This window comes from Callorhinus ursinus, unplaced genomic scaffold (assembly GCF_003265705.2).
Source record: "Callorhinus ursinus isolate GAN/ISIS: 27379988/994484 unplaced genomic scaffold, GSC_fseal_2.0 scaffold29, whole genome shotgun sequence".
Classification (NCBI taxonomy): domain Eukaryota; kingdom Metazoa; phylum Chordata; class Mammalia; order Carnivora; family Otariidae; genus Callorhinus; species Callorhinus ursinus.
Window position 1 is genome coordinate 829,071 of NW_027397091.1, and position 26,379 is coordinate 855,449.

The 26,379-nt window shown below is 42.5% G+C and overlaps 1 protein-coding gene across 2 annotated transcripts in view; it reads left to right on the plus strand.

The window, feature by feature from the left end:
- The first annotated feature begins 2,461 nt into the window (after positions 1-2,461).
- PTPRA (protein tyrosine phosphatase receptor type A) overlaps positions 2,462-26,379 on the plus strand; it is a 159,283-nt gene continuing 135,365 nt past the window's right edge. For both annotated transcript variants that reach the window (XM_073878317.1, XM_073878316.1), the window contains exon 1: positions 2,462-2,722. The gene's annotated coding sequence lies outside the window, so the exon portion shown is untranslated. The remainder of the gene's footprint in view (positions 2,723-26,379) is intronic.

Sequence of the window (26,379 nt, forward strand, 5' to 3'; positions counted from 1 at the left end):
TTTCCTGAGAATGGGTTACTTGCCAAGCTGTACATGCTTATAATTCTCAGTCCAGAGGCTGGGCGGTTCCAGGAAGAGTAGCAGAGGGAGATTCAGGTCACCCAGCCAATGGCAGAGCTTGAACCCCAGGCCTCTCTGACTCCCACACCCAACCTGCACTGTTTTTCCAAGTGTGGCCACATCAAGTATGGGGTGTGTGTGTGTGTGTGTGTGTGTGCATGCACGCGCACGGGGTGGGGATGTCCAGATGATCTTGAAGATGAACACTTATTATAATTTCTTTTTTTTTAAGATTTTATTTATTTGAGAGAGAGAGAATGAGAGAGAGCATTAGAGGGAAGAGGGTCAGAGGGAGAAGCAGACTCCCTGCTGAGCAGGGAGCCTGATATGGGACCCGATCCCAGGACCCTGGGATCATGACCCGAGCCGAAGGCAGTCGCTTAACCAACTGAGCCACCCAGGCGCCCTCATTATTATAATTTCTTAAGTAAACTCTACCCCCGACATGGGGCTCAAACTCACGACCCTGAGATCAGGTGTCCCATGCTCTACCCACTGAGCCAGCCAGGTGCCCCAACACTTTTTATGTTAATAGTTATTTTCACATATGTTAGAACATATAAGTAGCATGTCAAACATTTTTATGGTAATATAAGTAAAACTGTAAAGAAAGAACCAAAAGAGGCATACTAAGAGATAATAGGGCAGATGTACAGAGAGCAAAACTAAGCTGGTGGGGTTAGGTCTTAAGATGCCACGGCTACCCTAGGTACCCGGGTATCTCTTGCACATACAGTCATCATTTTTCAGGGTTTCTAAACGCTTTGAGTTCAGGCCTTTCCGTTTTCCTTTCGGTGTGCAGACAGATTGAGTTGGGACTTCCTGGGAAACGTGTGGAAGAACTTGTCCTCACTGGCTGCCCTTGGGGTCTAACAAGAGACTGGGCATGTGGCCTCTGGGCCTTTGGGCTGGAGTGTTTCTCGGGCAGCAGCGCCATGGGGTTTGGTCATTTTGTGACCCCTCTGGCGCTGCTGAGAGCAAGAGACACAACTCGGGCTAGAGAAGGAACTTCCCTGCCTGGGCAGGGCCAGCCTGAAGGAGGCCCACCGCTGCCTGTATTTCCAGGCCTTGGCTCAGCTCAGCACACACCCACTGATTGCACAAATGAGAAGGGAGAGTGCTAAATTGGCGCCCCAACTGCAGGCGGTGGTGGGTACGGGAGGTGATAGGGGCACCAACCCCGAGGAAATAGTTGCCAACGTGGGCTCCTTCTGCACCAAAATGTACCCCCAGGCACCCCTTGTCGTGAAGAAGAGTTGCCGCCGGCCACAGACTTCCCCTGGGGCGCACCACCCACCGCAGGCGGCGCGGACTCCGCGTCCGGGATTAAGGGTCCCCCCAGGAAACTCTGCTTTCACACTGCTGTGCAATCTGTCTCCGGCATGCACGCCCAACCACTCGCCCTGAGCCGGGCCCGAAGCGTCCGAGGGACCTCGTGTGGGGGCCACAACCAGGCAGAGTGTGTCACCAGCTACCCACCACGACCGTATAACCGGCCTTCAGCCGCGGACGCCCAAGTCCGGTAGCCTGGGAAGCCGCAGCTGCCGGACAGACTTAGGCATAGCTTTGGGGCACCACACGTAGGGCAGGGAGCCCTGGGGAAGAGGTCCGCGCGCAACCCCGACCCCGACACCGGCCCCAGGGGCGGGACGCATCTCCGGGTCCTCTCTGCGCTTTGAACCTCCCCTCCCCTCTGTCCTATCGCAAATAACACCCCCACCGCAGAGCACCATGTGTCGTATTTGATCTCGGCTCTATGGCAAGCCAGGCCCCTGTAGGCGCTTCTAGGAAGCGGGAGGGATTTCCCTGGGGGCTTGGGTGGGGATGGCGTGAGCTGACTTGATGTAAGACAACACCTACGGTGCCGGGATCATTCTAGGGGCTTCGCAGGTTCCTCTCCCCAAGAAAGCCTACATCCTTTGAATAACTTGCAGCAACTGGGCGGGGGGGGCGGCGGTTAGAGTCGGAATGGAATACATTTGGAGACAGCGGTGGAAAGACAGCTTTTGAGTTCCAGGCCGTCCTGGTCTCTAGACATTGGTGTAATTCGTATTTGGCCTCAGTTTCCTCATCTGTAAACTGGGAAGAAGGCCCACGTCCGGGGGGGGGGGTAGGACTGTAGAGAGTCGGAAAGCGCTGGTGCACGAGACGTCAGTGCTCCCGGGGTCCCGCTTCCCGAAGGTTCGGGCTGCCGCTGGGCGCACGCACACCGCCCACGCGGCGCAGGGGCCGAAGAGACCGTGGGACCCGGCTCAGCGCCCCAGGCGAGCGTGCGAACGCGAGCTCGGAGACGCGCAAGGGCGGGGCTCGCGAGGGCCGGGAGACGCCCGTTCGGTGTGGGCCAACCAGCGCCCGTCTCTGAACCGCCAATGAGGACGCACCTTACAGCCAAGGCCGGATCGGGAGCGAGGCTGCGGCGAGTGCGGCGCTGACAGAGACGCGCGCGCCAGCCACCTCGGACCCTGGGCCGCGGCCGCCATCACCGCCGCCCGCCCAGTCGCCCCTCAGCCGCTTCCCCTCGCCATGGAGGCGAGGCCGCCGCCGCCGCCGCGGAGCTCCGAGCCGCGGGCCGGGCGGCGGCCCTGAGGGCGTGTGGCGGGCCGAGACGCCGCCGCGGAGCCGCCGTCCTCGTTCCCAGCGGTCCCGCCCAGCGCCGGACTCGGTGAGTGCTCGCGACCGCCGCCGCCCCGGTGGGCTCCGCAAGGCGGGGGGGGGTGCGGGTGGCTCCCGGGAGCGGGTGGGAGGGGTCGCTGGCCGGAGCCCCAGGCCCTCTTTTCCGGGCAGAACCCATCAGGCGGCTCCAGTCCGACCCCGCGTCCTTGCGCTGTCCGTAGGGGGGTCCCCGGAAACGTGCCGGACAGGGCGCCGACCCTTCTCGACTGCCCGGGAACTTTGCGTGCGTCCTCCGGGGGCCAGGCCGGGGCGCTGCCATAGTTCATTCTGAAAGAAGAAACTTGCAACAGTGAGAACAGAATTTGCTCAGGTCCATTTAATGGGAAGAAAGAGGAAAACTCCTGGCATGAGAAAATTTGCTCTTGCGGAGACGAACTTTTCTTTCCTTTAACCAACACCCCCCCAGGCCCCTGGCCCAAGCGCCTCTCTTTTCCGCCCACTCCCAACTGTCGAGGCTGCTTAAGAAGGGAAATAGGGGCTCAGAGCCGCCCAGAATTCAAAATGAGCCAGTTGGGAATGCAGATCCCTTTCCTTTTTACTTCTGGTAAATAAAATAAAGAATATTGTTTTTTTGAAAATTGGTTCCTAATTGTATTTCCTGAAGATGAAAATAATAATGGCAGAGCTGAAGCTTTTTTGTTTTGTTTTGTTTTTGAGCTCGGTGATGATGTTTGTAAGATTGGAAAAGAGGAATGTTCAAAACCTCCTTGGGCGAGATGAATGTGTTCAGAAACCTTTACCTAGGGTAGGGATTCGTGCTCTAGAACCGGTCACATTTCCCAGGAGATGCCTTCATTGGCCACCTGCTTGCTCTTAAGGCAGCCTAGAACCAGAAGATGGTGGGCGAGGAGAGAACTGAGGGTGGAAGATGGGCGAACATCTTCCTGCCTGGCCACTCCTTCAAAAAACACAGATCTGATGCTGTCACTTGTTTACTTAAAAACTCCTCGCTCTCCCTTTTCCCGTGGGATGAATGAAGCCCAAAATGTCTTATCAAGTCATACAAGGCCCTGGACGATCTTGTCTCAATTTACTCTTAGCTTAATCCTTCGATTCTCCTTTCTCTCATCCCCAGCCATTCAGAGCTGCTTGACTGCCTCTTCACATGTTTGGATGCCTTTGCTTGTGTGATCCTTTTTCCTCCCCCACCCTTATCTGCCAAGCTCTACCTCTGTCTTTAAAGGCCTTCTGATTTGAGAAGCTTCTTGAGGCCAGGAGCTGTCTTGTTTACCTTTCCATCTCCCCTGCTAAGAGGATTCTTCCTCTCCATTGTCTTGTAGGTCCTATCCCGTCTCTTCCCCTGTATGTCTCTTCTCTGTTTACCAGGTATCCACTTGCTGAGAGAATCTTTTCCTGAGTGTTTCCTGAAGGCCTGCTTGGAGTCTTTGGCACATCTTGCACGTTTAATATCTCAGATTTCCCATCTCCCCGTGTCCATCTCACCCAGTCCCCATAAGTAGTCAGCGGGCAGGAGCCGGCAGGTCTCCTTTCACGATGGTTTCCAATCTGCTTGACTGTCTCTGAAAGCCTCAAAGCCCCGAGGTCTCTTTTCACCTCTGCCTGCCCCAAGTGACCTGGCTAATATATGCACTTTAAGGCATGTGGGATCCAGGAGGTTGTTCCTGGGTCCCTTGTAGCCACTTGTTTACCATCTGGATGAAATTCAGAACCAGAAAAGCCAATCATCTGATTTAAGTAAAGGCGTTCATGTGCTTCTATTTGCCAGGCGAAGTGCTTGGAATACAACATAAAAGCATGGAAGTCAAATCTTTACCTTTTAGGAGCTCACAGTCTAATGCAGGACAGGTGGATACAAATACCTCAAGTGCCATGGGAATGTAATAACGATAATAACTATTGTCTTTTATTTGCCTTGTTAGAGACCGTATAATAAATTCATTCCATGAATTATCTTATTTAATCCTTTGAACACCCAAGGCTTTTTCCTATTTGACAAGGGTGGAAACTGAGGCCATATAGGGGGCACATGAGGGAATAGTCAGGATTTGAATCTTGGCAGTCTAGTTCCACCACATCTGTCAGGCTGTATAGAGAGCATTCCTTTCCTGGGAAGGGGGCCTTTGGGTCACAGAGGATGCATATGAGTTTGTGTGTCACAGACAGAATATAGGAAAGAAGGAGCAGCACGTCAGGGCTTGGAGGTGGAAGGAGTCCATTGTCCTTGGGGAACCGGGAGAAGTTAAAACAACTGGATTGGGTAGAGGGGAGAAGGGTGGGAGATGAGAGTAGAGTGAGCTTGCAGGGCTGTATGTGCTGTTTTCGAGTTTGGGCAGTGGAGAGCCACTGGAGGATTTTAAAGACAGAAACCTTGGGCTGACTAGGCTTTGGAAAAGTCATTTAGGGGCAGTGTGGGGCCAGGAGCTGATGCCCCTGCAATTTGGAGGCAATGCTGAGGCCCTGCAGAGGTGGAATCGTAGCCTCAGACTCAGAGGGAGGCCTTGAGAGAATCCTCAGTTTCAAGAAAAGATAAATATATGTGAGAAAACACTCCAGTAGGAAAGGGGAGGGGGGAAGAAAGAGAACACACTCCAGCAGTATAAAAGGGAACATAGAGGAAAATAAGTCTCCCTCTTACTCTGAACTCTTTAGAGATGACTGGAGTTTCCAGTTTCAGTGGCCTTACATAGACACTGTTCCTTCATAAACATGAGTCTACCTATCCATATTCCTCGCCCCCCCCGTACATACCAGTCACACCTTTTTCCTTTTTAACATATTTAGGAAATCATTCCATATTAGTAGATATAAAGCTGTTCATTCTTTCTGTTGACATTTTTTACTTTTTTCATTGTGTGGTTGCACCATAATTTGTAACTAGTCTTCAGGTTAAACCATATTTAAGTTTCCAGGTTTTTCTATTACAGTGTTATAATGGATGTTTTTGTACATAGTATTTTGTAAGGAGCTCATATGTAAGGTTACCTGAACAATATATTTCTAGAAGTGAAATTACTGGGTTAAAGGTTATATGTGCATTTAAAATTTTCAGACCTCTAGCCAAATCACCGCCCTTTCAAGGTGTTTGTACTAAATCATTCTCCTCCCAAAAAATGTGAATGGGACTCAGTGGATCTTCATCAGAGTGTACATCAGGATCACCTGGGATGCTTTTTCGGCTATCATATGCCTACTTTTCTCTCACTAATCTTCTCCCATGTGATTTTAACTGATTTTTTTCAGTTTACAAAGGGAGACATTGAGGTTTAGAAGGATAAGTGACTTGTGTGACTTGTCAGTGTGGGTGGTGGTTTTTTAAGCAGTTGATATTTGTATTTGCCCAGCACCTTTCATTGGAGGCACTCAGTTGATTTGTAAACATTGTTACATTATTTTTCTCCACCTTCATGTGGAAAAAGTGAGATGCAGGTGAAGTTTGAATTTGAGTTATAAGCAGGAAGCTGGCCAAATACGGATCTTGTCTTTTTACTTCTAATGCAGTAACTAATAAATGTTCCCAAATACCAGAGCTGAAGAAATGTCTTTCCAGTGAGTCTGAGTACAACAAAAATAGCACTATATAACACTAACTTAATAAAACTGAACAGCAAACCCATAAATAACCCAACATTAAAATTTGTTTTATTTTTACTTATTTATTTTGTAGAGATTTATTTATTTTAGAGAAAGAGAATGCAAGCGCATGAGCCAGAGGGGCAGAGGGAGTGGGAGAGAGAATCTCAAGCACACGCCATGCTGAGTGTGGAGCATAACGTGAGGCTTGATCTCCATGACCCTGAGATCATGACCTGAGCCAAAACCAAGAGTCAGACGCTTAACCAACGGAGCCACCCAGGTGCCCCAGAATTTGTTTTACTATATTCTCTATAGGGACACCTGGCTGGCTCAGTCAGTAGAGCATGCAACTCTTGATCTTGGGGTCATGAGTTCATGTACCACATTGGGTGTAGAGTTTACTTAAAAAAAGAAATATGTGGGGCTCCTGGGTGGCTCAGTTGTTAAGCGTCTGCCTTCAGCTCAGGTCATGATCCCAGGGTCCTGGGATCGAGCCCCGCATTGGGCTCCCTGGTCTGCGGGAAGCCTGCTTCTCCGTCTCCCACTCCCCCTGCTTGTGTTCCCTCTCTTGCTGTGTCTCTGTCTCTCTCAAATAAATAAATAAAATCTTAAAAAAAATACGTATATATAGTCTCTATAGAAAGGAGAATTTACTAATGGAAAACTATATTTGCTTTTTTTTGTTTAAATTCCAGTTGACAGTTTCAGGTGTACAGTATAGTGATTTAGCACTTCCATACGTCACTTGGTGCTCCTCACGACAAGTGGACTCCTTAATCCCCATCACCTATTTAGCCTGTCTCCCTGCCCAAACTATATTTATTTATTTTTAAGTAGGCTCCACTCCCAAGGTGGGGCTTGAACTTAGAGACCTTGCGATTGAGAGTCACATATTCTACTGACTGAGCCAGACAGGTGCCCCTGTATTTACTTTAAATTCACATCCATTTGTGTCAGTATACAGGCATAGCTTTTTTTTTTTGTATTTATAATCAGTACATACAGAATATGATTGTCGTATTCTTGAATAGCGTAAAATATTTTTTTAAAAGATTTTATTCATTTATTTGACAGAGAGAGACACAGCGAGAGAGGGAACACAAGCAGGGGGAGTGGGAGAAGCAGGCTTCCCACGGAGCAGGGAGCCCAATGCGGGGCTCGATCCCAGGACCCTGGGACCACGACCTGAGCCGAAGGCAGACGCTTAACGACTGAGCCACCCAGGTGCCCCTAGCATAAAATATTTTATATTTACTCATTTATGTATCTAATTTAAATCACAGAATAGTAACTGTGCATTGATAACTAATTTGTACAGTCCTTTAAGTTTTTTCCTTTTTACTATTATACTTTTTTCTTTTTTTTTTTTTTTAAGATTTTATTTATTTGAGAGAGAGCATGAGAGGGGAGAGGGTCAGAGGGAGAAGCAGACTCCCTGCCGAGCAGGGAGCCCGATGCGGGACTCGATCCCAGGACTCCAGGATCATGACCTGAGCCGAAGGCAGTCGCTTAACCAACTGAGCCAGCCAGGCGCCCCTATACTTTTTTCTTAAGATTTATTTATTTGAGAGTTAGTAGGCATGTACTGGCATGAGAAGGGAGGGTGGAAGGGGTAGAGGGAGAGAGAGAATCTTAAGCAGCCTCCATGCCCAGCATGTGAGCCTAACCCAGGGCTTGATCCCGCGACCCATGAGATCATGACCTGAGCTGAAACCAAGAGTCAGGCACTTGACTGACTGTGCCACCCAGGTGTGTGTCTGTCCCCGCCAAATACTGCGTCAGTCTCACATGCTGGGCGTGGAGGCTGCTTAAGATTCTCTCTCCCTCTGCACAACCCCCCCACCCCACCCTCTGCCTTAAGAAAATAACTAAATAAAAAAAGAACTAAAAAAAAAAATTATTTTTAAGTAATCTCTACACCCACCGTGGGACTCAAACTCACAACCCTGAGATGAAGAGTTGCATACTCTACTTACTGAGCCATCTAGGTGCCCCATAAATGGTACTTTTGAGCATCCTTGCTCAGATACATCTTTTGGATTATTTTCTTGGACTCTTGCCCCTAAAATGGGTTCGCTGAGGTTACAGTTCCAGTGCCAAATTGCTATCTGGAAAGGTTGAACTAAGCTATAACACCATCAACAATTTATGTGGCCCTGTTTCCTAACAGTCCAGCCAGTACTATTACAAACACAACCTAATATTTTATTTTATTAATTCAACCGAAATATAATGGTACTTTGAATTAGGTTTAATTTATAGTATCCAAGAGTTATGTATCTAAAGGAAACTTGTTTTTGATGAAAGACATGGTTAATAGGTCAGAAATGTGGAAATTTAGGATAAGATCATATTGATACGAAATGTAAGACTGTAGATGTTCAACTGAAAATAGTAGACATTGTGCCAGGAGCTGGAGATATCCCAGAGTAACATGGATGTCATGTCTTTCCTTTCCCACTTGTGGGCTAATGCCAGAAAGGTTCGATGTTAGACAATACTTATGAAGTCCCTGAGCTGGAAAGGGGTTTGGTACCTTAGGGCATTGCTTCTCTAACTTAATGTTCACATGAACCATCTGGAGACCTTGTTAAAATGCCAAGTTCTGATTCAGTATGTCTGGGGTGGGACTTAGGAGTCTGCATTACTAACCAGCTCCCTGGTGAGGCAGATGCTGCTGGTGGGTGGATCACATTTGGAGTAACAAGGCCTAATTGAGACCTTGGTGAGTAAGAGGGGTAGTTCTCCGCACTGGCTGCACTTTAGATTTACCTGGGGAACTTAAAAAATCAGGGTTGCAAATACCCCACCTCCAGGTATTTTGATTTAATTGGTCTAAGGTGGGACCTGCGAATGTATAAATATTTTTAAGTCCCCAGGTGTTTCCCATATGCGTCCAGGGTTGAGAACCACTGGACTAGAGAGAGGCAGGAGCCAGAGTTGAGGGCCCTGTGTAAGATGCAGGGATTTTGGACTTTATCCTGAAGGTAGAGCTAAGTCATTATAGGATGATAAGGAGGAGAGTGAACTGATCTGATTTGCAGTTGTAAAAAGTTCACTGTGCCTGCAATCTAGAGCGGTAGTTTTCAAAGTGAGGTAGATAAGATGACTCACTGGGATGCTGGGGGAAATTTTAGAGCTTTTTATTTATCAAAAAAAAAAAGGTAAAACATTAAATTTAGGAATTGGGTCTGTAAGTCTGTGTTACTGTGAACTTTGGGTGTCCTGAAGGAAGAGAAGGGCGTTCTGCAGTGAGCAAGCACAGCCCTAATACATTTCCTTTCAGTGTATTGCAACATTGGTAACAGTTTATATCACCTAGTTTGTTGTTGTTGTTTATTTCATTAAACCTTCACAAAATGGACAAGTGGCTTAAAACAATTTCTGCAAAGAAGCCAGTGACTGAAGAAATGCAAGTGGAAACAAACAATGGCAGAGCTGACCCTTGTTCAACTCCTATTATAAACTGTCACTGAGCTATTAAATCAGTTTAAATAAGTCAGCTTTTATTACATTAGAAAGTATCAGGAAGCCTGTTTGAAACATGCATTTACGTCCTCTGTCATTAATAGGAATCTTATTTTAAGAGTGTGTAGAACCTTGTGATACAAAATAATAAAATACAAGGCTGTCATTAGTACCAGGACATTTGAAAACTAAGCATATGGAGCATAAAGAGGACCTCAGCATTTTTCTCTTTCCAGTGATGTTTAAAGTCATAGGCTATTCAATCAGATGCTATACACAATTTTACTAACCTAGTGATTAAAGTATATATTTTGAGGTTTCTTGTTTTTTTTTTTAAGATTTTATTTATTTATTTGACAGAATGACACAGTGAGAGAAGGAACACAAGCAGGGGGAGAGGGAGAGGGAGAAACAGGCTTCCCACGGAGCAGGGAGCCCCATGTGGGGCTCGATCACAGGACCCTGGGATCATGACCTGAGCTGAAGGCAGACGCTTAACTGACTGAGCCACCCAGGTGCCCTGAGGTTTCTTGTTCTTATGAAAGACAAAAAGGCACATACCATTGACAGGTTCTTCCTGTTGCACCCCACCCCCTAAAAGGCTTGCTTTAAAAAAAGACTGCAAAACAATATGTCAAGAAGCCAAAATGCATTCCTTTTTCAGCAAATACTCTTGCCTGGGGAATAGAAAATGTTGCTGAAGATTTGAACAATAATGGGACAAATTTTGCAGTGTGGGAGGTTTGCTACATATGTAGTTATAAAAGTATAGAAGCTTCTATCATGTCTTAGTATTTGCCAAATTTTCTTTTAATAACTAAATCCCCCCAAAATCACATCTTTTGTGAGCTACTGGAAGAAGGTTGTACTGGAGAAGATACATTCTTAATAGTAAATGACTGCCTCAATAACATTGCTTTGTGGAATAATTGTCTAAATGTGAACTACAGACAGACAGTTGCTTTGACTGAATAAAAGGATGAAATTCATTCACTGACACTTAATGGATTATTGAGGCAGATTATCATATGTTGGCTGTCTTGTAGTAAAGTAAAATTGATGTTATACATTTTTCTTTTATAAAAAATTTGACTTTTTCTGTGTGTGCTACTTGGCAAATATTATTTGAAAAATTAATATCCTTAATCTGTCTCTTCAAGTGAAGTTATTTTAACAGTGACTGAAAAGTAACTGCTTTTTTTCTTATAAAGAAATATGCTGTGCAGTAGTCTTTTCCTAGTAATTAAAAAATACCTTTATTGAAATATAATTTACATACCATAAATTCACCATTTAGGGGTGCCTGGGTGGCTCCGTTGGTTAAGTGACTCTTGGTTTTGGCTCAGGTCATGACCTCAGGGTCATGAGATTGTGGCCCCCCCAACTTGTGTGAGTGCGCTCGCTCACTCTGTCTCTCTCAGATGAATAAATCTTAAATAAATTCACTCTTTTAAAATGTACAGTTCAGTGGTTTTTAGTATATTCTTGAAGTTGTGCAATCATCACCACCATCTAATTTCAGAACATTTTCATTATCCCAAGAAGAAATTCACCCATTAGCTTCACTTCCCATTCAGCCCTCTCCCTAGCTTCTAGCGATCAGTTATCTTTCTGTCTATGGATGTGCCTATTCTGGACATGTCATATAAATGGAATCCTTCAATATGTGGCTTTTACTTAGCATAATGTTTTTGGGGTTCACCCGTGTTGTGGCATGTATCAGTACTTCATTGCTTTTTGTAGCTTAATAATATAATGTTCCATTGTATGAATGTACCAATTTTGTTACCCATTAATCAGTTAATGAACATTTGGGTTGTTTCCACCTTTTGCCTGTTATGAATAGTGCTGTCATGAACATGTACAAGTTCCTTTGTGGATGGACATATGTTTCCGTTTCTCTTGGGTATATACCTAGGTGTGGTACCTAGGAGGGTTGAATGGTAATAACTGTTTAATTTGTAGAGGAGCTGCCAAACTGTTTTCTAAAGCACCTGCATCGTTTTACAGTTCCCAACAGCAATGCACAAAAGTTCCAGTTTCTCCATATCATCATACTTGTCACTCTTTTTTTTTTTTTTAAGTAGGCTTCACGCCCAGTGTGGGGTTGGAACTCACAACCCCAAGATCAAGAGGCAAAAAGCACTCTCCACCTGTGAGCCAGCCAAGCTCCCCCTCTGTCTTTTTCATTATAGCTGTGGTAGTGGGTGTGAAGTGGTATCTCATTGTGGCTTTGATTTGCATTTCCCTGATGACTCATGATCTCATTGTTATTTTGTTACACCTATAAAAACTCTCATAATTATTTTACACACGAAAAACTTGGAAACATAAATTTGTTACCTGATAAAAATCTCCAGATGTATTTCTAAAAAAAATTCCAAGTGATCTAATGAAATAAAGTACCTAGACATTGATCATCAGTGGTTGCTAAAGTCATTAGGGAACTTTATAATAATAGAAGGATCAGACTAACAATCTTCTGATCAATCATGTTATCTCCAAAGTGGATACAGCCAAACCTTATATTCCTTTAGTGTGGTACAATAGGAAAAAATATAACACCATTTTGAAATACTCTCTCCCCTACAAAATCAAACCTGACTCTTAATTTAACCTCTAGATCTAACTATGAGTTTACAGAATGTAATTAGAAAATCATAATGTGAGAAATTCTACAGAAGAACAAACCCAGTTACTTCAAAATAAATGCACAAAAAATGGAGGAATTATTACAGATTAGAAAAGAGTAGAGACCTATTCACTCAATGTAATTAATGTGTAGACCTTGTTTAGATCCTGTTTCATACAAACCAACTGTAAAGAGATACTTATGAGAGGCGCCTGGCTGGCTCAGTCGGAAGAGTATCTGAATCTTGATCTTGGGGTCATGAGTTTGAGCCCCCTGTGGGGTGTAGAAATTACTTAAATAAATCTTTTTAAAAAAAGACATATATTTTTAAAGATTTTATTTATTTATTTGTCAGAGAGAAAGAGCGAGCGAGCACAAGGAGGGGTGCAGCAGGCAGAAGGAGAAGCTGGCTCTCCACTGAGCAAGGAGCTTGATATGGAACTCAATCCCAGGACCCAGGGATCATGACCTGGGCCGAAAGCAGACACTTAATCTACTGAGCCACCCAGGCGTCCCTTAAAAAAAAAACAACAAACATGAAACCATTGCGAATAATTTGAATATCATCTGTATATTAGGTGATTTTTTTAAAAAAAATTTTATTTATTTATTTGACAGAGAATGACACAGTGAGAGAAGGAACACAAGCAGGGGGAGTGGGAGAGGGAGAAGCAGGCTTCCCGTGGAGTAGGGAGCCCCATGTGGGGCTCGATCACAGGACCCTGGGATCATGACCTGAGCCGAAGGCAGACGCTTAATGACTGAGCCACCCAGGCGCCCTGTTTGGTGATTTTTAAACAACCACTTTAAAGTATGATTATATTAAAAGGAAAGATTCCTTTCTCTTAGAGATAAGTACTGAAGTATTTCTCTCTCTGAAAAAAAAATTCATTGTGTTTAGACGTTTATAGATACTTTATCATATATTGAGTTACTGAAGCTGGTTAATAGGCATAAAAGAGTTTATTATAGAGTTTGCACTTCTGTGTATGTTTCAAATTTTCCATAGTAAAAAGTTAAAATACTCCAAGTGAATAGTTTTAGTGGGTTTCAGATTCATTTGTTAGAAATAAATGTAATGTGTTGTTTAGTTTTCAAAAGTAATTACATCAGGGAAGATGGACATTTGCCACTCAGATTTTTTTTTTAAAAGATTTTTTATTTATTTATTTGAGAGAGAGAGAATGAGAGATAGAGAAGCACGAGAGGGAAGAGGGTCAGAGGGAGACGCAGACTCCCCGTCAAGCAGGGAGCCCGATGTGGGACTCGATCCCGGGACTCCGGGATTATGACCTGAGCCGAAGGCAGTCGCTTAACCAACTGAGCCACCCAGGCACCCTTGCCAGTCAGATTTAAAGGAAAATGTTTGGGGTTGGATATGGTTGGATATCCATATCCATAATGGTTGGGGTTGGAAAATCCCATAAATACCGCGATTTAGTAAGCACTGCCATAGCGTTCCTTCCTTTTGGTCCCATGTTTCTTTTTGACTATGCTAGCCATTAAAACCAAGTATTTTGACTATGATAGCCATTAAAACCAACTTTTAGATTGCTCTGTTACAAAGTATTAGAATGAGGTTTTTCAAGCATAGAGAGATATTTAATTATATGGGTCACACTAATATTTTAAAAATAAGTTTAATATTAATATATTAGTGATAACAGTAGTTTTTATACTTACCATATACTTAACCTATATGAAAACCATAATTGTGATCATTATTTTGTTACTTTTGAAAATGAATGTTTTGTAGCATTCACATGTATTAGTACCTTTGTCATATTTATAGGTGAACAGTTGTTGGGGTTGTGCACGTGGATTGATTGGCTGTTTTGTAGTCAAAACAGGTTTGTCATTACTGTGGAGAATGAACTAGACAGGGCATAGAGACTAATTTGGTGATTGTTAGAGCATATTTGGCCAGGAATGGTGGTGGTCTGGACTGGTTTGGGGTTGGGAGAGTGGGGATGGAGATAGGTGGTTAAGTATTTTTTTTTTTTTTAGAGATTTATTTATTTATTTTAGAGAGAGAATCTCAAGGAGAGTGCATGATGAACTTGGAACTTGACGCAGGGCTCAGTTTCATGACCCTGAGATCATGACCCAAGCCAAAATCAAGAGTCAGAAACTTAAGCGACTGCATCACCCAGGCAGCCCAGGTGGATAAGTATGATTTAAGCATTAGAAATGTTAATAGGGTTCCAGAACCCAGGCTTTTTAGGACCGATGATTGTTAATGAACTGAGCTGCTGTGTGTGGGAAGAACTTGGTAGCTCTGAATTGGTGCAGGGAGTTCTCAAACATTGATTGACAAGTAGCTTAACCAGCAATTAGCTTTCAAACATTGGTTGACCGGTGGCCTAATATAATACTGTAAATATTAAATACATTAATACTACCTGTTAATAAAGAGAATGTCTTCCATTGATGTACCAGCAGTACTGTTACCAGAGCAATGTGGAATAGTTCCAGGACTTCAACTGTTCTAAAAGGAACTGGGGGAGGGTTGCAGAGCTTTTATAGGGATGTTTCTGTTCTCCTGATGGTCCTTTCCATGTTTCCAGTGATGTGAATGCTCTACCCACCTTTCAGGCAGTGAGGCCAGTCCCTGATTCAGTGCCTCTCTCTGCTTTCTCTGTGAGACCACTGCTTTCCAGTGCTACTTACTGCCCGCCTCAACCTGCTTATATATTAACAGGAGCTAAATTCACAGTGACTTCCAGCTGGTGTTTCTCTCTTTTCTCAGTCTGGGGTGCTAGCCTGTCCAGGGTTTTGCTACGAGTTGATAGAAGTCATAGAAGATTCTTTTTCTTCTTGTAGTTCATACCCAGTTAGCAATAGTGCTGTTGGCAGCAGTTGTGAACCTCTAAGGCAGTGATTCTCAATAGTGGCTGTCTATGGTGGAGAGGAGGGAAGTCTGAAAAAGCATTTTTTTTAAAAAAGAAAAAAAGTTGGTTTTATATTTTTTAGTGTTTGTATTTTTAAATTTGGCTTCATTTAAAATCATGTATCATGCATTTGAATAATACATGTACATGTTAAAATATTCCAATATCTTTATTGTGTACTAAAAATATACAATAAAAGTTAATTCTCCCCCATCTTCTAAGTTCCCCTTTCCAGGGGGCATCCCCAAGTACTAGGAAACTTGTGAAACCTTCCAGAAATAAGACACACCCATACAATGTGTTTCTTTTCTAAGATTTATTTATTTTATTTTTTTTAAAGATTTTATTTATTTGAGAGATAGCACGAGAGGGAAGAGAGTCAGAGGGAGAAGCAGACTCCCCGCTGAGCAGGGAGCCCGATGTGGGACTTGATGCCGGGGCTCCAGGATCATGACCTGAGCCGAAGGCAGTCGCTTAACCAACTGAGCCACCCAGGCGCCCCAAGATTTATTTTAGAGAATGCCTGTGCCAGCGTGGGGGTGAGGAGGCAGAGGGGGAGAGAGAATCCTTAAGCAGACTCCCCACTGATCATGGAGCTTGACACTGAATTTGATCCCAGGACCTCGAGATCGTGACCTGAGCCCAAATCAAGAGTTAGTCACTCAACCATCTGAGCCACCCAGGTGCCCTCCCCTCCCCTTTTTTAAAGATTTTATTCTTTGAGAGAGAGAAGAGTACATGAGCAAGGGGAAGGACAGAGGGAGAGGGAGGGGGACAGAATCTTTTTTTTTTTTTTAATAGATTTTATTTATTTATTTGCCGGAGAGAGCAAAAGCAGGGGGAGCGGCAGGCCGAGGGAGAAGCAGACTCCCCACTGAGCAAGGAGCCTGACACAGGACTCCATCCCAGGACTCTGGGATCATGACCTGAGCCAAAGGCAGGTGCCCAACCAACTGAGCCACCCAGGCGTCTCAGGGGGAAAGAATCTTAAGCAGACTCCACACTGAGTGACAAACTGTCTTGGGGCCTGATCTCGTGACCCTGAGATCATGACCTGAGCTGAAACCGAGTCCAGTGCTTAACTGACTGAGCCATCCAGGTGCCCCCCCTTACAGTATTTGTTAAGTTTGACATTTCAGCTAACATTAAAGGAGGGTATGAGCATTTTATATTTATGAAAAAGGGTGTTATAGCAGATTGGGATGTGCTGTTCTTACCTTTGGGTAAGGGGTGGTGGGGGTTATGTGGAGTTCAGTTGTTTCTCCAGTGTTAGTGGGAGAGATTGCTTAAATAATATTTATTCAGTTGCACTTAGTTTTCAAAGGTTCTGTTTTGAAGGCTATTGTAGAACAGGTAGTGGTTAACAGCAGCTCACTTTTCTGTTTTTTAACATCTGACTGGGGCTTTTGTGCACAGAAAGGACTACTTAAAATTACTTGGGTTTAGGGGTGCCTGGGTGGTTCAGTCGTTGGGCATCTGCCTTCGGCTCGGGTCGTGATCCCGGGGTCCTGGGATCGAGCCCCGCATCGGGCTCCCTGCTCAGCGGGGAGCCTGCTTCTCCCTCTCCCACTCCCCTTGCTTGTGTTCCCTCTCTCGCTGTGTCTCTCTCCATCAGATAAATAAATAAAAATAAAATAAAATAAATTACTTGGGTTTAAATTAGTATTCAACTTATTTAAGTGCCAAATTAAAAATGTAGTTTTCCTTTAGTCTTGTTATTGTACTTGTAAACATTATAATTTTTTAAGAAGATTTTATTGAGAGGGAGGGAGGGCATGAACAGGGGGAGGGGCAGAGGGAGAAGGACAGGCAAACTCCCGACTGAGCTGGGAGCCTGATGCCAGGCTCCATTCCAGGACCCCGAGATTATGCCCTGAGCTGAAGTCAGACGCTTAACCTACTGAGCCACCCAGGCGCACCATAAGCATTGTAGTATTTGTATAGAAATAAGAGCAATAACTTGTACTATTTAATTAATGCTAATTCAAGTTTAACAGATTAAATTCCTCTGTATTCCTTTGTTAGTAAATTAAATTTCCTTAGATGTTGAAAGTACATTTATACTCAAGCACAACTAGTCCTTGATAGTTCAGAGTTACCATCTTAACGAGCAGAATCTCCTTAAACACTTGAGCAATACTGAGAAATTAAACTTACAAATTTGGTAATGCAGACTCTCTTAAGACTTCCAGTGCTTTTCATTAGCTGAATCTGAATTACCCACATGTAAAAACCACATATCCTAACTTAACCAAAAGTATCAGTACTGTGTGTTTGATATAGCTCTTCTTGTTGTTCATATCTTTTTCTTCCAGAGTTGTAATGTCATTTACCCAATAAAGGAGGAAATAGGAAAATGTAGAAGGGATGGGAGAGGGAAGAGAGAGGGAAAAGACTGTGTTATTATATAATGTTATTAACTGTACATTTACTCTCCGAACTATCTTTCCAGAAGTTCTGTGACACAGTGTCCTGGTTTTTCTCTACCTCTGTGGCCACTCCTCAGTTCCCTTAGGCCCTTCTTCTCTGATCACTTTTGGACTTACCAAATATTTCCATCCTCAGCCCTCTTGTGTTTCATCCTACATAATCTTCCTGGAGGCACATGCCTGTGCCCATGGTTTCAGCTTCCAGCTCCTTGCTAATTAGGAGAACATTTGTCCTCAGCACAGACTGGATGATAGCCAACAACCTACTACTGGTCATCTCTGTTGGGCTGTTTCCTAGGCACCAACAGGCTCAGAATTGCCCTCATCTTCTTTTAAATGTGTTATTTTTATATTCTCTATTTTGATGAGTTGTACAACCTAGTAACTCAGACCAGAAACTTGGATGATGATGTTCATCCGGTTAGTGATGCATTCCTGTTTTACCTTCAATATTTCTCAAATTTGCCTAATTTCTTCCATCCCTCCTGTCCCTGAGTTCAGGTTTTTTCTCACTTAGATGACTGCTGCAGGTTCCCTAGATGTCTACTCATCTTGTCTTCCTTGTTCCAGGTCATTTATCACATTGCTACTTTTTTGACTTCCTTATCTAATCACAGCACTCTCCAGTTTAAAATCCTCTGGGTAAAATCCAGATGCCTTATCAGACCAAACTTTTGTAGTCCAACCCCTCTTAGCCTTTTAATCTTACCTTTCTCCTGTGCCCACTGTGCTATACTCCTTCTCATCCTCTGCCTTCGGTTGGACTAACCATCTCCCACTTTTATTAAACTCTTTATATAAGGATCACCTGCTCCAGTGAGCATTATTTTACAGACTGCCCGATTCTGATGTATGTATAAATCCTATGCTTATTTCTGTCAAGTCACTTACCATGTTATGTGATAATCTATACATTTATATTGTATAATCACATATTAGCACATGCAGGTTAATGTTCTTAGAACGATGTTGGTGGTTCAAAATGTGTAGTAATATGTAATTTTGCTGAGGCACAAGTTCATATTTACTTGCACCTTGAGTTTGGCAGCAAGTGAGTTCACTTAGCTCTTCAATGAGCCTAAACTTGCTCAGCATCTAAAGCTGTCTTTTTATTATTTCCTGCTTTTTCCTGTTCATCTTTTCGTTTTGTAGGTATTATTTTTTGATTCAAAAACTGGAAAATAGTTTTAAACAAGAAGCTTTAAACCCCCATTATGCCCTTAAAACTCAGAAGGTTTTTGAGGTGCCTTTTTTTTTTTTTCCTCCTCCCATCCCTGTTATCATTGGCATTTAGTCAGGGGATGCAAACTCAAATATGTTTTTGGAGGCCAGGTAGGCAATGTGTGTGAGAGAAGTAGATAAACTGGGTCCTATACCACACTGGAGGTTCCATGGCCTATCTAAAACAGTTCACATTCAATTCTTTTTTTTAATACACTGTGCTACTAGTTTGTGACTGTCACTCTAACTGCCAAAGAGTGTACATATGATTCGGTTTATCTTTCTCCTTGAAATTGAATTCTTTAAACAAAAACTTTACCAACCATACCATTACTTATTCTTCTAGGCCCAGCTGGTGTATCACCTTAGTGAAGTTTCCTGAATTCACCCAGAGATCATATTTTTCTTTTAGGATTGACATAACAACTGTAATTTTTTTTTTTTTAAGATTTTATTTATTTGTTTGACAGAGAACACAGAGGGAGAGTGAGAGGGAGAAGCCAACTTCTTGCCGAGCAGGGAGCCCAATGCGGGGCTTGATCCCAGGAGTCTGGGATCACAACCTGAGCCGAAGGCAGATGCCTACCTAACCTACTGAGCCATCCAGGCACCCCACAACTGTACTGTTGATCACAGTATATTTTAATTACTTGTCTTCATGTCTAATTTCCTGGTAGTTTATTGAGGACAATTATTTATTGATGAGCATGTCTTATTTCTTTTTTAAAAATTAAAAAAAATTTTTTTTTTTTTTTATCATTTGAGAGAGAGAGCCAGTGAGAGTGAGAGCATGAGCAGGAGGGAGGGTCGGAGGGAGAGGGAGAAAGTGCTAGGCAACAGGTATTGATTAAAACCAAAATACGGAGGTCAAGAATATAATATTTTTTTCTTTTAATGATTTGTAGGGCTGTGTGTCTACGCTAAATATCAGCTTTGTTTCTTGGAAATTACCAAGAATATTAGTGATGATGTATCTGTATTATTGGATTTGATGTGGATAAATCTGTGTTTGTACAGATGGTGACTAAACAACTTACAAATAAACAGTGTTTTGTCCCCCTGAGAAAAGATCTATTGCAAGGGGAACTTCCTGCTTCCACTTTCGTATGGTTAAGAGAGATTAAACACCTGATGATTATGGAAAATGTGAAGGAATATGAGTACCCTTGGATGAAGAGGGACTTGGAATTGGCAGACCTCAGCTGTATTTCTGGCAATACTAATTAGCCATCTCTCTTTACGTAAGTCTCTCTGGGTCACAGTTTCTTCATCTGAAAAGTGATAAGGAACTTGACGGTTTAAGATCCTTCTATCTCTAAATTACTTAATTCTAAAACACTGTAATTTCTAAAATATTATGGCCAGGGAAGGAAGTACTTATGGTCTAGCTCATTCTGTCATTCTGAGGAGAATTTGAAGTAATTTGCTGAAATATACAAAAACGTGTGTGTGTGTGTGTGTGTGTGTGTGTGTGTAGAAGCTCTCTAGAAAGATACCAGAAAGATACCAGAGAAACTGGTAATAATAATAATTACCTCTGGGGGCTGGGGTAGTGGATGGCTGGTGGAAAGGATACCTTCTATTTTTTTTTTTTTTAAGATTTTATTTATTTATTTGACAGTGAGAGAGGGAACACAGGCAGGGGGAGTGGGAGAGGGAGAAGCAGGCTTCCCACTGAGCAGGGAGCCTGATGTGGGGCTCGATCCCAGGACCCTGAGATCATGACCTGAGCCGAAATCAAGAGTCAACTGCTTAACCAACTGAACCACCCAGGTGTCCCCTGAGCAGTCATTTAAAGAAGACTGTGGATTGAGCTCTCAAGTTAAAGTAGTCAAGGCTACTTAATTAAATAAATAGGCAAACAGAGAACAAAATATTCCGTTAAAAAAAATCACTACTGTAGGGTTTCTTGAATTTGAGAGATATAAATCCCTTTCAAAAGGAAAACAAGCCTTTTTTTTTTAAGATTTTATTTATTTATTAGAGAGAGGGAGACCACAGAGGGAGAAGCAGACTACCCACTGAGCAGAGAGCCCAGTGGGGGAATCCAAGAGATTCACTGGGCTTACATGCTATAAACCATCATCAGTAGTGAAAAACAACCTTTCCTTGGCACTAAGGTTTGTGGTATTTTCCTCTTAAAAGGGGCATTGCGTGATATGGTGGAGGATGTTTCCAGTAATACCTCTGCAGTCATACTGTAGTGCAGTATCTCAAATGGGGGTCCTTGGATATATTTTGGAGAGAAAGTTTTTTAAGTTTCAGTAATCTGAAATATAAGTGTATAATGATTACTTATCTTGTATCTGAGTATTGCCACACAATGTCAGTGCTTATGTTTGTTTGTATTTTTAAGATCATTGGTTATATACTTCTTAATTTGTAAGTAAGTAGTTTGTGGGACCAGTGGAAGGACAAGTTGTGCTGGGCACATAGGGCAACTTTATTGCAGTTGTTTGAGAAAGTGATGGAATTGATAGCATATGGCATGTTTAGGCATGCCAAGCTAAAAAAAACCTGTTATACCATATCCATGTTGTGAATGGTGATTTAATTTCAGAGTTAAATCTGTTGTTATCTATTAATGATTAATTTGAATTTCATTAGTTTATTTTTTATATTAAATTTGTAAATTTGTTTCAGTTATGTATCTTAGCTTTATGTTTATATTCATTAATTTAAAAATTTAACTTGCATCGGAGGTGTATTAAGAATTTTGTTTTCCAGGGCGCCTGGGTGGCTCAGTTGTTAAGCGTCTGCCTTCAGCTCAGGTCATGATCCTGGGATCCTGGGATCGAGCCCTATGTTGGGCTCTCTGCCCGGTGGGAAGCCTGCTTCTCCCTCTCCCACTCCCCCTGCTTGTGTTTCCTCTCTTGCTGTGTCTCTCTCTGTCAGATAAATAAAATCTTAAAAAAAAAAAGAATTTTGTTTTCCAGGGTGCCTGGGGGGCTCAGTTGGTTAAGTATCTGCCTTCCGTATCTGCCTTCCACTCATGTCATGATCTGAGGGTCCTGGGATCGAGCCCCACACTGGGCTCTCTGCTCAGTGGGGAGTCTGCTTCTCCCTCTGTGCTCTCCCTCTCTCAAATAAATAGATAAAATCTTAAAAAAAAAAAAGACTTGTTTTCCTTTTGAAAGGGATTTATATCTCTTAAATTCAAGAAACTCTACAGTAGTGATTTTTTTTAATGGAATATTTTGTTCTGTTTGCCTTTTTATTTATTTAAGATTTTATTTATTTATTTATTTGATGAGAGAGCACAAGCAGGGGGGGCGTGTCAGGGAGAGGGAGAAGCAGGCTCCCCGCTGAGCAAGGAGCCTGATACTGGACTCAGTCCCAGGACCCTGGGATCATGACCTGAGCTGAAGGCAGACCCTCAACCGACTGAGCCACCCAGTAGTGATTTTGTTATAGGTCTTGCTCTGCCTTTGTTCATTCTAACCAGAGTCCACAAATGCCCAAATTAAAGGCAGTTTTCTGTGCATCATTTCTCATTATTGACTTTTACTGATTTAGAAAAAGAAACTTTGAAATCATGAGTACAATTGCTTATTAATGGCAAATTCAACCTACTTTGAAAATGAAAGACTCTAAAGACAACACTGCTGGGGCGCCTGGGTGGTTCAGTCGATTAAGCATCTGACTTCAGCTCAAGTCATGATCTCAGAGTCCTGGGATCAAGCCCCACATCGGGCTCTCTGCTCAGCAGGGAGTCTGCTTCTTCCTCTCCCTCTGTGCCCTCTCTCTTGCTCTCTCTCTCACTCTCTCTCAAGCAAATAAGTTAAAAAAAAAATCTTAAAAACTTCAATAAAAAAAGTAAAGACAGCACTGCCTTGAATAGGTGGTGACTCTGTCTTGACATGGAGCAACTGTGGGCCTGACTGAGGTAGTTACCAGAAAGAGGTCAACTGTACCCACCTACAAATGAAAAGATAGACCAGACCCCAAACTTCTCTACAGTTGAAGAGAGGATGATTTGAATGAGTTTAGTCTGCAAAAATGTTAAAGATGAAGTACCCAGTTATTGTTAGTAAGTATAGTTATGGTATTACATCTTAACTGTGAAATGCTTAATTTCAAACAGCACGGTTTTCTCGTGAGTCTAACAAGACAACTCTTTTGGAAAAGGTAACTCTAGAAAACAGAATTCTGCTATTTAAAGAAATTGGTGCATATTAACTTCCTGCCCCAAATTATGATTTTGATTTTAAAGTTGTTGATCTTAAACCATTTTTTCTTTTTTTCTTTTTTTTTTTTTTTAAGATTTTATTGATTTATTTGAGACAGAGAGGATGAGAGAGAGAGAGAGAGTCCATGAGAGGGGGGAGGGTCAGAGGGAGAAGCAGACTCCCTGCTGAGCAGGGAGTCCGATGCGGGGCTCGATCCCGAGACTCCAGGATCATGACCTGAGCCGAAGGCAGTTGCTTAACCAACTGAGCCACCCAGGCGCCCTTAAACCATTTTTTCTAATAGTAGCTTAGAAGACCTGTTTTTCTGTTGAGGTCATTGTTCTTGACATCAAAACAATATTAGCACAGAGAAGATTTCTTTTTTTGTCTTTTACATTTCAAATAATTGTGATAGAGTTTTATTTTTTTTTTTTTATTGTTATGTTAATCACCATATATTACATCATTAGTTTTTGATGCAGTGTTCCATGATTCATTGTTCATAACACCCAGTGCTCCATGCAGAACGTGCCCTCCTCAATACCCATCACCAGGCTAACCCGTCCCCCCACCCCCCTGTGATAGAGTTTTAAAAGACGGGTGCAAGGTTTTATATTCCATGCAGTGTTACCTAATCTGGTAGTCTGTTGAATCCAACCCTGTGATTCTTAGGGTGGTTTGGCTGTAGATACCATATATCAGATTAAGGAAGTTCCATTCCTTTTCTGCAAAGAGTTTTTTATGAATGGTTGTTGGATTATATCCCATGCTTTTTCTGCATTTATTGATATTCATATGATTTTTAATTGTCAATTTGAGTTACCTTAATCAGTTTTTTAGGAGTAAACACTTTTTTTAATGTTCATTGTTTTATCTAATTTTTGCTTTTTTTAAAGATTTTATTTGTTTATTTGACAGAGTGAGAGAGCACAAGCAGGGGGAGCAGTAGAAGGAGAGGGGGAAGCAGCCTGATGTAGGGCACGATCCTAGGACCCTGGGATCACGACCTGAGCCAAAGACAGATGCTTAACCATCTGAGGCACCCAGGCACCCCTGTTTATCTAGTTTTTATTGTAAAATATACATAACAAAATTTACCATTTTAACTTTTTTTTAAAGAAATTTATTTACTCAACGGGGCCTTGAATTCATGACCCAGAAATCAAGAGTCGGATGCTCTACTGACTGAGCCAGCCAGGCGCCCCCATTTTAACTATTTATTTTATTATTATTTTTTTAGATTTTTAATTTGACAGAGCGAGCACAAGCAGGGGGAGTTGCAGGGAGAGGGAGAAGCAGGCTTCCCCTGGGGTTGTGACCTGAGCCACAGACAGACACTTAACTGACTGAACTACCCAGGCGCCCCCCATTTTAACTATTTTTAAGTGCATATTCACATTGATTGTTGTGCTACTGTCACCACTATCCATCTCCAGAACTTTTTCATCCTCCACAACTGAAACTCTGTACTGTTTAAATAATAACTTCCCATTCTCCCTCCCCTTTTCCCTGGTAACTACCTTTTACTAATTAATTCTTAACATTAAACACAGTTGGGTCCCAGTATGTACTGTATTATCTTTTTTATCTTATATGTTGATTGCATCAGATTACTAATATCTTGGTATGGATTTGGTAGGATTTTTTTTTAATACAGTTGAGACTTTTCTAACTTCTTTGTGGTTTCCTTCTTTGATCTGTGGGTTATTTATAAGTATGCCTTTTAGCTTTCAAACATGAGGTTTTTCTACTTATCTTTTTGTAATGGTTTTATAGTTTAATTGTACTGCGGTTAAAGATAGGACTTAGATGATTTCAGTCCTTTGGAAATTGTTAATATTTATTTGCTGTTTGGCCTAGTATATCCTTCCTCCAGATTCCACATTGGTGTTTTTTTTTTTTTTAAGATTTTATTTATTTATTTGACAGAGATACAGTGAGAGAGGGAACACAAGCAGGGGGAGTGGGAGAGGGAGAAGCAGGCTCCCCGCTGAGCAGAGAGGCCGATGTGGGGCTGGATCCAGGACCCTGGGATCATGACCTGAGCCGAAGGCAGCCACTTAACTGACTGAGCCATGCAGGCGCCCCCAGATTCCACACTGTTAATGTTAAGTTTGGCCACAGTTGCCTTATCTTTGCCACTTTATCCTTCTGTACAGTTTTTCTTTTTTCTTTTTAAAGATTTGAGTGTGTGTGCAAGTGAGCGAAGGTGGGGGAAGGGCAGAGGGGGAGAGAGAAAAATCCTTGAGCAGACTCCCCACTGAGTGAGGAGACCATCACAGGGCTTGATTGCAGAACCCTGAGGTCATGATTTGAGCCGAAATCAAGAGTCGGCCACCCAACCAACTGAGCCACCCAGATGCCTCTGTTTATACAGTTTTTCTGAATCATTTGAGAAATAAGTTGCAGACATAATGCTCTGTTACCTCTAAATCAGTGTGTATTTCCTAAAAACAAGGATACTCTCCTGTATAACCACACAGCACACCCATTAAAATCAGGAAATAAATATTGATATAATACTGCTGTCTAATTCACAGACACAACACCACTCACATTTCGCTGATCTCCCAATTATGTTCTTTATAGCAAAAACATAAATAAATAAATAAAAATAAAAAACTCCTCCCTCCAAAAACAAAAGCAGAAAAACCTCTTCCCTTTCTCCTTGTAACTCAGATTCAGAGACCATTCACAGCCATGCCTTTACTTGTCATGCCTCTTTAGTCTCCTTCAATTTTGAATAGTTCCTCAGTCTTGTTTTAGTTATCTTGGCAGTTTTGAAGAATAGGCCAGTTACTTTGTAAAATATTCCTCGGTTTAGGTTAGTCTGATGTTTCCTCATCAGTAGATTTAGGTTATGCATTTTTGGCGGGAACACCACAGCCCTGATGTTGTGTTCATTTCACTACATTGTATCAGGAGGCACGTGCCACCTTGTCCCATTACTGGTTATGTGAAATTTTATCACTTGGTTAAGATGACAGGTTTGTATACTGTAAGTTCAAAAGTATTTACCCTTACTAATAAGAAAATAATACACATTTTGTGGCATGATACTTTGAGGCTATATAAATAGCCCATTTCTCATCAAATTTTCACCTCCTAGTTTTTGCATCCATTGATGATTTGTGCCTGAATCAGTTACTAAGTGGTTGCCAGATGGTGAATTTAAAAAATTTCATCATTCCTTCCAGCATTCATAATTTGGCATTTCACTGTAAAGAAAAGCTTTCTCTCCCTGTTTTGTTTTTGTTTTTTAAGATTTTATTTATTTATTTGACACAGAGAGAGAGATAGGG